Source organism: Bos mutus, chromosome 8, assembly GCF_027580195.1.
Source record: "Bos mutus isolate GX-2022 chromosome 8, NWIPB_WYAK_1.1, whole genome shotgun sequence".
Taxonomy (NCBI): domain Eukaryota; kingdom Metazoa; phylum Chordata; class Mammalia; order Artiodactyla; family Bovidae; genus Bos; species Bos mutus.
In genome coordinates this window covers 86,976,628-86,989,944 of record NC_091624.1, presented here as the reverse complement: position 1 = coordinate 86,989,944, position 13,317 = coordinate 86,976,628, and the positions used below count along the sequence as shown (strand labels likewise).

The 13,317-nt window shown below is 47.4% G+C and overlaps 1 long non-coding RNA gene across 1 annotated transcript in view; it reads left to right on the top strand.

The window, feature by feature from the left end:
* The first annotated feature begins 3,314 nt into the window (after positions 1-3,314).
* LOC138988917 (uncharacterized) overlaps positions 3,315-13,317 on the top strand; it is a 32,965-nt gene continuing 22,962 nt past the window's right edge. The window contains exon 1 of the long non-coding RNA XR_011465183.1: positions 3,315-3,419. This is a non-coding gene — a long non-coding RNA (uncharacterized lncRNA). The remainder of the gene's footprint in view (positions 3,420-13,317) is intronic.

The following is a 13,317-nucleotide window of genomic DNA, read 5'->3' as shown; positions in this document are numbered from 1 at the left end:
GGGCTCTGGACTCAACACCAGGCACCTGCCATCTGCAGTGACTCAGATCTCATGGCTCCACCAACCATATCAAATTGTACTGTCTCTGTTTGAACTCCTTTCTGGAGGCCATTAAGCTAAAGGAGGCCACTTAGGAGGGTAGGTTTTATTATTTTTGTTTCATCATTTTTCACAGATCAAAGGAATATTGGCACTTGATTTGAAAAACTAAATGGTATTAAAATGCTTATAAAACGGCAGAGTCTCTTAAGCAGCCACCCCTTAGTCTCTATTATAACTTCCCCAGAGAACAATTGTAAATAATTGGATCTGTTTCTACTAATATTTTCCCTCAAATTCCTTAATAATGTTGTTTTAGTTGCTAAGTTGTGTCTGACTCTCTTGTGACCCCATGGGCTGTAGCCCACCAGGCTCTTCTGTCTGTGGGATTTCCCAGACAAAAATACTGGAGTGAATTTCCATTTCGTCCTCTAGAGGATCTTCCCAACCCAGGAACTGAACTTGCATCTCCTCCTTGGCAGACATATTCTTTACCATTGAGCCACCAGGGAAGTCCATAGTATATATACTAATATATTAGTATGAAAGTGAAAATCGCTCAGTCATGTCTCTTTGAGACCCCGTGGACTGTAGCCTGCCAGACTCCTCTGTCCATGGAATTCTCCAGGAAAGAATACTGGAGAGGGTAGCCATTCCCTTTTCCAGGGGATCTTCCCAACCCAGGGATCAAACCCATGTCTCCTGCATTGCAGGTGGATTCTTCACCTTCTGAGGCACCAGGAAATCCCCCCTATAATAGTGTGTGTGTGTGTGTGTGAGATATATATACTGGTGTCTGTTGACTCATTGATTTTAGACCTAGTCTGTTTTGGTAGATTAGGTATTTTTAGTTCTTTTACACCCCTTCCTTCTCTCCCCCTTCTTAATATAGTTATATAAGATTGTGTGGTAATGTCAAAACTAATAAGCTTTTCTGATGAGTAGGAAGGGAAGAAATTGGAGAAAGATCGATAGATCGGACTGTTTTAGGAGCACTCAGTCCCCTTGGGGTCTTTGTGACATTTAGGATCATCTCCATGGTGACTCCAGGCTAGATGACCCACCCAGGGCATCTCTGCCTTATCTGTCTCTCTAGGACTTGAGGAATTGGCTCTCTCCTACTCTCAGTCCTTCTTATGACAGTAGTTAATACAAAAAAATTCATAAAATACATAAAGAAGGACACAAGTGGCTTTTATGGGTACTAGTGGAACACAGTGGCTAAGAGCATATGAGGGGAGTCCAGCAGACCTGGGTTTGCATCTTGGTCCTTGTCACCCACTAGCTATGGGCTTTGGTCAAATTCTTTACAATGTGGATAATACTGGTCTCATGGTTTTGTGGTTTGGATTGAATGATAGAGTATATATCAATCACTTAGGCATGGCTTATCTTTAACTTATTAAATGTAGATGAGGATGCCGACAATGGTGGTGGTGATGATGAAGACTGCTGAATTCTGCCTGCTGCGACTACCTGTGATTTTATTGTTCAGTGTTTACAAGTGTGCAGGTAAGGACAACTGCTCACGTTTTATTTACTTATTTTAAAGTATTTGTTTGTTTTTGGCTGCATTGGATCTTCACTGCTGCACACAGGCTTTCTCTGGTTGCAGCGAGCAGGCTCTATCCTCAGTTGCGGTGCTCGGGCTTCTCGTTGCTGCAGTTTCTCTTTTGTGGGGTTTGGCCTCTAGAGTGCAGACTCAGTAGTTGTGGCTCGGGCTCAGCTGCTCTGCAGCATGTGGGATCTTCCCAGATCGGGGATAGAACCTGTGTCCCCTGCACTGGCAGGTGGATTCCTAACTCCTGGACCACCAGGAAAGTCCCACTGCTCATATTTTAAATTTTGTATATTTTATATAGTTTTAAATACCTCCTTTTTTCTTATAGTTCATTTACTTTTAGTTGTTCTGAGTTGAGGTTGGTAACTGTGCTGCCTGGAGATGTCATTTAAGAACATTACTAGGGCCACAAGAAAGGAAAAGACAGTGATCTGAGCTGATGGGGTCTTGATTTCCATCCCAGGATCTCCCATGGCAGCTTCTTGTAATCAGTTCTATGTATTGGGCTCCCATATAAGAGACTGTTGGAAAAAGATTCTTTTACAGTTATGAAAACCCACGCACATGTGTGCACACACTGCTCAAAGACTCCATAGCATCCTATTCAACAAACTCTGATGATGGAAGACTTCAAACACATTGTCTTCTCTTGAAATACACACACATAATTTATTTCATGCCTTTCTCACTTGTGGGAATGAAGTCGGAGCTTAATCACCTACCACATTCCAGGGTTTCCAAGGCTTTCAGCATGTTATAAAAGAAAAATTATTAGAGACCAGAAATCAAATGCAAACAGAAAAGTATGGCCAAGCAGGGAACCTGCTCCAGGGCAGAATCCAGTATGCTCTGGGCTGAGACTCTGGAGAAGCAAACAGGCGGGGCTTTTACAGTTCAAAGATGGGAAAGATCTATTCTGCTCGAAGAAAGTGGGATCTCAGGGTGAGGCAGATGGGCTGGAGGTGGTGCGGTTAGTTGGTGTGGAGACTCTGGTGGAGTGAGTGTGGCCTACTGGTTTGTGATATGGTGACTGGGGGCATCTACTGGGATATGCCACTGCCAGTGATGGTGTCTTCCTGCCTGTGCTTTGCTCAGGGCAGCCTCGTGTCAGCAGCCTAGGTGGCCAGGGCACCTCTCATTCCCTCGTTCACCTTACAATGAGGACTGCCTGTCTGGTTAAAGACTCTCACACATCATTTGGATTTTTTGAAGATCAGCCCCCCCACTTTCCAGTTGGCCTCCCGATTATGATAGAAACATAGCACCAATCTCCAATCTACTGCTTGTTGCATTTTTGCAGGAGTCAATGTCTTTGAAGATGGGCCCCCTTTTTTGGCCTTGGCTCCAAGATCTTAGGCCAGACAGTGGCTAGAAGCTGGGGAAGGCAGGGCCCGTTGTCAGTGATTCTTTCAGCAGGCTCCACTTTTAGCACCATTTGTCCGTCTGCTCTCTGTGGTACCTGCTATTTCAGATCCTGAGCTCCTGCCAGATTCTGCCTGTCAGACCCACTCCTTATCAGCCCCAGCATTCCTGTGGTATTTTTATTCTGGGCTTGTCTGCTCCGCGCTTGTCAGTCATTGTTTTTCAGTCTCTCTCCTGCCTTCTTCCATTTTCTTGAAAACCCTTGGTCACTGATGACCCTCCTCCCATCTTCTTCACTATGGTATTTTATAATTTCATTATTGCTTAAAAGAGTTGAATGGTGTATGTGAGGGGGTATGCTGGAGATGAGCTCGAGTTGGCAGCCACCCTTGCCTGGGCAGAGAGCCCACTGAAGGTGGAGCAAGACTAATGGACTTTCTTGGGGTCTTCTCCACTGGTAAGTGCACCTGGAGGGTGAGTTTTTCCCCTGAAGGGACTGAAAGGTGAACGTGGGCAGTCAGCATAGAATACGTACCAGGTCAGCTATTGTTTGCCCTGAAGAGAGTCCTGGATCTTGGGCCACTACCTTCTAAACCCCAGGCTGTTCCCCAAGGCTGTGCATATGGCTTTGGACAGCATTCTCCCACTCCATCCTCGGCCCCAGCTGCTGTCCTCCTTACCCGTTTCAGACATCACCGGCGGTTTCATGGAGGAGGGTCTGGGGGCTCAGAGAGAGCCTTCTACTGAAGCAGAAACCACAGCCCAGTTCTGACACCAGGGGCATCAGTCCTGGCCAGGGCCTTGCTTGGGGGTGACGAGGGAGCCAGCACTCCCTGCTCTGTCTCCAAATACCTTTTCATTTGTAGTCACACTGCCCTAAAAGTATTTGCAGTAATGTTACCAGAGCAGCTGTCCTCCCCACCCTCTTCCACACTTCTACCTGTAACGCAGAAGGGAAGCAGATTGCTCAAAGGCAATAGGATCAGCACAGCAGACCCTTCCCAGAGGGGTGCTCTCTTTTGGCGATCTGGTCATTTAGGGCTTGAAGATGCACTGAGTGATCCATAATCTCCAAAAGAGCTTTTCAGCTGTGCAGCTGTTGTGAGGAAGTAGCTGGGCTGGTGGGATGTGTACGGGTCCTAATTGAGGATTAAATGGCCCCCTGGCTCCTCAGACCTGCCAGGCCATCACCCAGGCGCACATCTGGTCCTCAGACCTTGAAGCAGAGGACAGAGGCCCTTCTGAGCATATGTGCTGGGGGTGGGGGCCGGCAGAGGCATTTTCTTTGGCTGGACAAGCTCAGAGTTTCCACATGGCTGGCTGAGCAGGTGCTTGTCCGCTCCGCACTTTGAGGGTGCCCTGGGGGAGCCTAGGAGACTGTGAACCTTTCAGAACATGTGCTCTGGATTCTGGAAAAGGCATCAGGGTAGTGCTAAGCTGGGCTCCTCTTTAAGTCCTACTTCTGGGCCACAGGTGCCTGGGTCCCTGCCTCTGGGCCCTAGGGTGCTAATATGAGACGTACTGATGGCTTTTCCTTGTCAGGTCTTGAGGAGTGGCAGCAAACACAGCTTGATGCTAACTGAAAGGATTCAGGAACTTTCCACTCCTGTGGCTGAATCTAAAACACTGATTTTCTTGGGCTTTTGCTGCCCAAACCAGACAGCCTGTCTGTATACCTGTGACCTGCCTACCTCATCAGGACCAAGGTTGTTCTTTCAATGATGGGGTGAAGCTTGGTTTCTTCTATGTGACCCCAATGCATGCATGTTACATCACTTCAATCATGTCCAACTCTGCGACCCCATGGACTGTACCCACCAGGCTCCTCTGTCCATGGGATTCTCCAGGCAAGAACATGGGAGTGGGTCGCCATGCACTCCTCCAGGGATCTTCCCGACTGGGGATCGAACTGCCATCTCTTGCGTCTCCCACATTAGCAGGCAGGTTCTTTACCACTGGTGCCACCTGGGAAGGCATTTCATGTTATAGGAGCAGAAAACAGAGGAGCCTGCAAACACCCTTTAAACAGGCGAGTAGCTGCTTAAGGCAGACAAAATGCCTGTAAAATGACTGCAGTTTGACACATCTATGCCAGTGAATGACTTATAAACTAAGAAATGGAATTTTTTGGGCAATAGGCTCTCTTGGGCTTAAAAAAACAACAAAACTTTTCACTTGAGTTTCTAAGCAGGGCACAGTGCTTACTGTTGACTTGGAGAGACTCAATTCTTGGCTAAGCATTGTAACACCTCTTACACTCAGAGGTCAGTTATTTGGAAACTTCAGCTGTCCAAAACTGAGGCAAGACCTGGAAATAAGCATCTTGTAAGCTGCCAAAGTCATTGACATGCATTTCATGTGTGGAAACTCAGGTACTTTACACAGCGTGCACTCTCAGCATATTGGCCCCTCTCCTCCACTTTAAAAAAAAAAAAAAAAACACACACACACACGGACTTCCAATGAGTTTTTTCCCTGTTTACTAGCCCACAGAAGAGTGAGAAAGACTGCTGCTAGTATGACACATTTAGAACAGAAAGCACAGACAACTAATAGCTTGGCACTGGGACTAGAGGCCAAAAAAAAAAAAAAAGACTATTAAAAAATGCAGTATTCAAAAGCATGGCAGCTCATGAATCATCCCAGTATAACACACACACACACACGTATGTGCATACATATTTTATTGAGTCTGGAAAATACACCACAGTTTGTGCATATGACCCCAATTTAGTAAAAAGAAGAAAAAATCATACACATTTTAAAAGTCTGGGTAAATGCATCAACAGTGTTAGAAAAATAAATTCCCATTTGTCTCAGAATAAAAGGGAATGGGGATTTGGAGTATTTTAATATAAGGTTAACCTACAGGTAATGTGTATCAGCCCAATGTCTTTTCTGTGGAATACCAGCCCTGGGATATGGTCTTCAAATATGTTCATTGGACATGTAGATCAGGGAGAGGCTGCCTATTATATCCTCCTGTTGGAGATGCATGATGCGTTTTGATCCTTTGAAGTCTCTGTGAAGCCCTATAAATGGCAACCCACTCCAGTACTCTTGCCTGGAAAATCCTATGGACGGAGAAGCCTGCAGGCTATAGTCCATGGGGTCGCAAAGAGTCGGACACGACTGAGTGACTTCACTTTCACTTTCTTTCACTTTCTATAGTAAAGGCACCTTGTTTAACTTTGTATATTCCAGGCCGTGAATTAGCATTCTTGTAATTACAAGTACTCAAACTAAAAAAGAGTATTTGTTGGTTCAGGCGGTTGAGCGGTCTAGAGCTTTGTCTGTGGCCTTCAGGCATAGCTGGAACCAGGGGCTTGAATGCTGTCATAGGAGCGTTCTTTCCCTCTGCATTGCCTTCTCAGGCCCTTTCTACATGCCTTCTCAGGCCCTTTCTACATGGTAGTTTCCAGCAATTGTGAGTTTACAGCATCCTTTTAGCTAAAGTGCTTCTCCTTTCCAGTGGTTCTAGTAAACTTCCCTGAATTGAGTCTCTCTTGCTTGGCTGAGTCTCATGCTGTTCCCTGAACTGATGGCCCTGGCCAGGAAATGGAAAATACTCATTCCCTGGGCCAGGATCACCCAGACACCCCTGGACTGAGCAGTGTATACACATGTGGGGTCAATCCCATGAAAACTACATGAACTGTAGGAGAGCTGGGGTGAGGGGGCTGCCCCAGAGAAAACTGGGATGTGGTTTCCAGGGAAGCAAGGGATGGATGTTGAGCAGGAAACAACAGTTTCCAACTCTGACAACAGAGTCCTTTTGTTGTGCAAGACCCATTGGAGCATACATGGAGAAACACTGCCAAGAGATCATTGCACTTTTTTTTTCAAAGAAGTTTAGAATGTAGTACAACACACGCTTGCAAACATGTGGTTGGACCTTTTTTTGATGATGCAGAAACCCAGTGGATTCTGCCGGGCCTCGGGGTCAGCTCTGAGTGCTGAAACATCCTGCTCACCAGCCACTGAGGTTGTTTGGCTTCTTGATAAATGGGAGGTTATGGCACAGCCAAGTACAAGGCCCAGGGAACCTGGGAATGTTCACGCATGGGACAGGGGATGTAAGTGCGAACTCCTGTGTCGATTTCCCACAGCACCAGCACACACCACCTCATTTTACCCACACACAGCCCTGCTGTGTTTGTTATTCTCCTGTCCAGGCAGGGAGTTGAGGCTCAGAGAGGTTAAGTAACTTGGCCAATTACTCACAGCCTTGCTCAGGACATTGGAGGAAATGACATTTGTAAAACAAACCTTGTGAACAGCAAAGATGTTTTTGAATGATGCCTTGGATGCAGATGACACCACCCTTATGGCAGAAAGTGAAGGGGAACTAAAAAGCCTCTTGATGAAAGTGAAAGTGGAGAGTGAAAAGGTTGGCTTAAAGCTCAACATTCAGAAAACGAAGATCATGGCATCCGGTCCCACCACTTCATGGGAAATAGATGGGGAAACAGTGGAAACAGTGTCAGACTTCATTTTTCTGGGCTCCAAAATTACTACAGATGGTGACTGCAGCCATGAAATTAAAAGACGCTTACTCCTTGGAAGGAAAGTTATGACCAACCTAGATAGCATATTCAAAGGCAGAGACATTACTTTGCCAACAAAGGTCCATCTAGTCAAGGCTATGGTTTTTCCAGTGGTCATGTATGGATTTGAGAGTTGGACTGTGAAGAAAGCTGAGCACCGAAGAATTGATGCTTTTGAACTGTGGTGTTGGAGAAGATGCTTGAGAGTCCCTTGGACTGCAAGGAGATCCAACCAGTCCATTCTGAAGGAGATCAGCCCTGGGATTTCTTTGGAGGGAATGATGCTAAAGCTGAAACTCCAGTACTTTGGCCACCTCATGCGAAGAGCTGACTCATTGGAAAAGACTCTGATGCTGGGAGGGATTGGGGGCAAGAGGAGAAGGGGACGACAGAGGATGAGATGGTTGGATGGCATCACCGACTACATGGACCCTTTTGGGTAGACTGGCAGTTGGTGATGGACAGGGAGGCCTGGCGTGCTGCGATTCATGGGGTCGCAAAGAGTCGGACACGACTGAGCGACTGATCTGATCTTGGATTTGGAGGAAGGAGGATGCTAGTTAGATAGAAGCAAGAGACACTGGAGGTTGAGAGAAAAGAACACGATTTGGAATGCTTTATGTAAAAAAAGTTTTTATTTGCCCACACTGTGTAGCGAGTGGGACCTTAGTTCCCTCACCAGAGATCAAATTCATGCTCCCCTGTGTTGGAAGTGAGGAAGCACAGCCGCTGGACTGCCAGGGAGGCCCCTGGAGTGTTCAAGGGGCCATTCAGTTTGCAGGTGTGTGGCCTCTGAAAGAATAAGATGGAAAGAACTATGTCTGTATGAGTGATTCTTCACTGTACCTAGTACTGAGTTAGCATTCAGACTTACGAATTACTTCTGGACACACCCCACACACTCACACACAGATATAAAAATATGGATTAAGTTGTAATAGGACTTCTTTATATGATGCTCACTTGCTTTACAAGTCAAATATATAAAAAGGAATGATTACATCCAGAGATAAAGGTTATTTGCAGAGATTTTTTGTATTTTAAGCTTTTGGTCTAAAATAATCACTTTAGACTCTAGAAAAAGATCCCTTGGGATTTTCCAAGGAAAAATATTTTCATCTTGTGATCTGCTAACATATGGTCCATCTACTGTGTTGGTTTTGTTATGAGCTCTCAAAGGGAGGCAGCGTCCTGGGCTCTGGTGATGGCTGTACGTCCTACCTCTGCGTGCCCGGCTGCCCCGGGGGTCCAGCTGACTTGAGGTTATGACAGTGTTTGTGCAGCCCTTTCCCCAGACTCCTGGGTCAGCTACAGTTCTCACCACCCTCCTGCCCTGGGGGCACCCCCGGGGGACCCATCCAGACAGCCTGTAGGCGTTCTCCAGTTTCCCAGCGAGCTTGTGTCCAGTGAGTCCCTGGTCTGGTGGGTGGTCGCTCAGGAACCTTGCCTTCTCCCTCCACACGTCGCGTCATATGTGCCCCCTCTCCCTGGATACGCCTCCCTCTCCCCTCTGCCCCACAACTGCTGTCTTAGCTCCAGCACTAGGAGGGACAGGATGCCCCATCTGTCACAGCATTGGGCACACTTCTCCTTTTCCTGCCATCTGTATATATGTGCATACATAGATTTAGTCATCTCTTCAGAAAATATTTATTAGATGCTTTGGGCTAATCAGTAAACAGAGAAGATGCAGATCCTACCCTTCGTGGGGCTTATTGTCTAGTCGGGGAGAGACAAACAAAAATATACTGTAAAACTAACATGCACTTCTGTGGTGGCTCACTGGTAAAGAATCTGCCAGCCAATGTAGGTGATGTGGGTTTAACCTCTGGGTTGGGAAGATTCCCTGGAGAAGAAAATGGCAACCCACTCCAGAATTCTTGCCTGGGAAATCCCATGGACATAGGAGTCTGGCAGGCTATAGTCCACGGAGGTTGCAAAAGAGTTGGACACGACTTAGTGACTAAACAACAACAAATATGTATATCTAATAATGTATAATATATAATACAAATGCAATAATAAACACATGATAAAAAGTATCATGTGTATGGTAACTTAGAAGGTGATAAGAGCCATGGTAAAAGGAAAAGGTCATGAGGATTAAGAGGACCTGGGAGTTCTGGGAGGCCCAGGGTGTCTTGAACGGAGTAGTCAGGGTGGGCCTCACTGAGAAAGGGAGACTTGAGAGTTTCAAAGGAAGGGAGAAGGCTGCTTAGGAATAGCTAGAGCACAGGCCCTGACATGAGCATATTTCAGTCCAGGTGTGTCCAGGGAGTGGTCCCGAGGCCAGGGCCAGGCCAGTGCAGAGACCACCGCCGGGAATCTGGCTTTTACTCCAAGGCGAGCCAATGTTAAACTTGCAACTGGGAAGTGCCCGGATCAGGTTTCTATTAGTTGTCACTGTGGTCACCCTGTCGCATGCTTTGAGGGGCAGCAGTGGGCCAGGGTAACAGCAGGGCTTGGTAGGGGGCTTCTTACCTAGAGAAAGATACCTGGCTGGTGGAGTTGGGGGCAGTGAGAATAGTGGCCCATCCTGGCACGTTCTGAAGGTAGACCACATGGAGTGGCTGACTGAAGGTAGAGTGAGATGAAGAGGGAATCAAGCATGACTCCAAAACCTTCGATCTGAGTAACTGGAAGGATAGAGCTGCCATCCACTGAGGTCGAGGAGGCTGGGCTGGGGTGTCTGAGTGCGGGACCATCATTCATATGGGCAGTGAGGTGTAGGAGGGCCCTTGCAGCCAGGAGGGCCTGGCACTTCCACTCGCCACTGTGGATCCAGTAGCCCAGGGGTGACTGGAGCATCCTAGGGTTTTCTAGAAATGTGTCCTCTTTCTGCCCTCCTTCCTCCCCTACAACTTTTATAGGGATATTGGGTTCTTTCCTGAAGTACAGAAAGAAAGATCTTCTGAGTTCCCAGAAGATCACCAGGATTGGACAGGTAATTATAATTGTGTTGGGTGCTGTGAGGGAGGAGGAGAGGATGGGAGTCAGCTTGGAGAATGGTGATGGCTCCCTGGAGCTTGTGACTATCCTGATGATGTGGGACTCCCCTCACCTTCCCACTTTGCTCCGCTGTCTCCTCTTCCCCAGCCCCTCCAGCCACAGTCACCCAGATCTTGTCTTTCAGGATTTCTTCATCCTTTTATAGGGTTACACAGTGTCATCTTCTCTTGGTTGCAGTCTTCTTTATTTTCACCCATCATCATCTTTTCAGTGAAACAAGAAGCATTTGTGGGTAGCCACTCTATTTAGAAGAGGGGGTATGGTAAATAATCGTCATTTTATTTTTTTTCAGCCACAAGTCCAAACTTGGCCCTGAAATAAGTGGATGTGTGTGACGAGGGAAGAGAAGGGGGGCAGAGGGGGGAGAGATGCTTTGTGAACACAGGGTTTCCTACCTTTGGCCCTGATTTTGTGTCTCTGTGGGCTGACAAAGTACTGAGAGCCTCACCTTTCTACCTTGGCTGTAAGGCAGTGGGGGAAAGTACTGTAAAATTAGGAAATCTTTAAGAAGCAAACATCTTAAAGCCTCCATATTTTCCCTGCCCTGGGTGCTAAGACAACTCACAAGTGAAGAGTAAGTGGTGGTGGCTGTGGTGGTTGGCATTCCATGGCTCATGGAAGATGAGAAGGGGAAGGAAGATGGAACATGGAGTCTCCAGGGAGCTGAGGTTAGTCACGTAGAGATGAGGCTGGGCTGCTGCAGGGTGCCTCGGGGCATTTCACTGAGTCTGTTCCTTATCCTGACAACAGTAGGAAGGTGTAGAAGGCTTTAGAACAGAGGACTGGTGTAACCCAAATCGTCTTTTGAGATTTCTTGGTGAATGAATTTAAGCCATTTGGCTGACCAATAATTTCTAGTTTATCTTGGGAAAATAGGAGCTCCATCAGGAAAGGCTAGAGGGCTTCCCTAGTGGCTCAGTGGTAAAGAATCCACCTGCCAATGCAGGAGACACGGGTTCGATCCCTGATTTGGGAAGATGCCACATGCCGCGGAGCACCACAACTGTTGAGCCTGTGCTCTAGAGCCTGGGAGCTGCAGCTACTGAGCCCATGTGTCCTAGAGCCAGTTCTCCACAACAAGAGAAGCCACTGCAACGAGAAGCTCGAGCACCGCAACTAGAGAAAAGCCCGTGAAGTAACAAAGACCCAGCACTGCTAAAAATAAAATTATTAAAAAAAAAAAAAGGCTGGAGCTCTCAGTTTCCACTTACACCGCCTCATTCCTTAAGGTGGTATGTTTCAGTGGAAACCATCTCACACCAAATTCTGATATTAGGCTTGTGTGTTAGTCTCTCAGTTAGTCTCTCAGTGTCTGACTCTGTGACCCCATGGACTGTAGCCCGCCTGGCTCCTCTGTCCATGGGATTTCCCAGGCAAGAATACTGGAGTGGGTAGCCACTCCCTTTTCCAGGGGATCTTCCTGACCCAGGAGTTGAACCCAGGTCTCTTGAATTGCAGGCAGATTCTTTACCATCTGAGCCACCAGGGAAGCATATCAGGTACGAGCATAAAGTGCCCACAAGCTTGCCCAGTGCTCTGTGAACTTGAATAAGTCCTATTGTTCCAGCCCTAGGCACTCTGACAGTTATTCCAAGGTGGATGTTCTTATGATAAAATCAGCCCAAACCTTCTCTGGTTAGATCAAGCAAGAGTTGGGGGGTAGACTTGGAGCTCCAGGCTGTTGGGTTTACTGGATACTTAGACTGTTTATAAGGGCTGTGGTGCTTGTGTGCCCTTTCCAATCTGCCAATACAACGAATTCACTGATGTGTAATTAATGAACTTTGGGTAATTAACAGACCCTCTGGTGCAGATGAAGATAACAATATTTGAAATGCTTGCAGGAGAGTAGATTTATGATTAGACAATTAAACATGAGCTAGCTGGCCCTAGGGTGTGGTTTAAGTCTCTTCTGCAGACAGCCATCAGTTTATGTTGATGTGTTTGCAGGCAATATTACATTAGTTCTGGCTGCTATATGGGTAGTGAATTGGAGGAGACAGAACAAATGTAAGGAGTCCAGTCAGGATACCTTTGCAAAAGCCCCAGTGGGAGAGAGTCAGGAATAAAAGCAACCCCTGCCTGCTGACTGTGGAAAGAACCAAATGAAGAAGAAAACTGGGCTGGAGAATTCCCCAAATGTGGAGGAGCAGGATGCACTGGCATCTGTGGTGGGATGTATCTGCTTTCCTGGTTGGACTCTGAGCTCCTTTGGGCTCATGACAGGGAGGAGGCTTTCACCCCTGTGTTTTCAGGGCTTGGCCTGGGCCTGGCACAGAGCTGGTACAGATAGAGTTGGTCAGACTCTGAGGGAGAGGAAAGGTATGTAATGGGAAAAGAGATGAGGGAGACGGAGATGAGATGAGATGAGACGGACGACTGCCTGGCGGGGCCAGCAGAGTGAGGCCCGCTAGGCCTGGATGGACAGCTCGATGGTTTTCCATCCCAGCTGGGCCAGGAACTTCACCGTGCAGAAGGGTCCAGGTCGAGGGGCTGTGCTCTCAGCTGGTGGTCTTGCCTGTTTTCGTGCCGGTAGAGAGGGCCAGTGCAGGCAAAGAAAGGCAGCTCAGGAGTGACTGGCCCACGAGCCTGGCACCTGCTTTGTGTCTGGCACGGTGATGTGCTGAGCTCCAGCTGTGGGGCCAGGCCACCTGGATGACTGACGACCAACTTCACCATCCTTCACCATCCTTCGCCTGACCTCAGCTAAGTCATCTCCTGGCCCTTTCATTGTTATTTGAAAAATGGTGGTGGGGATTGAGGGAAGAAAACCAAGCTCATGACTCACTTCGCCTCCCT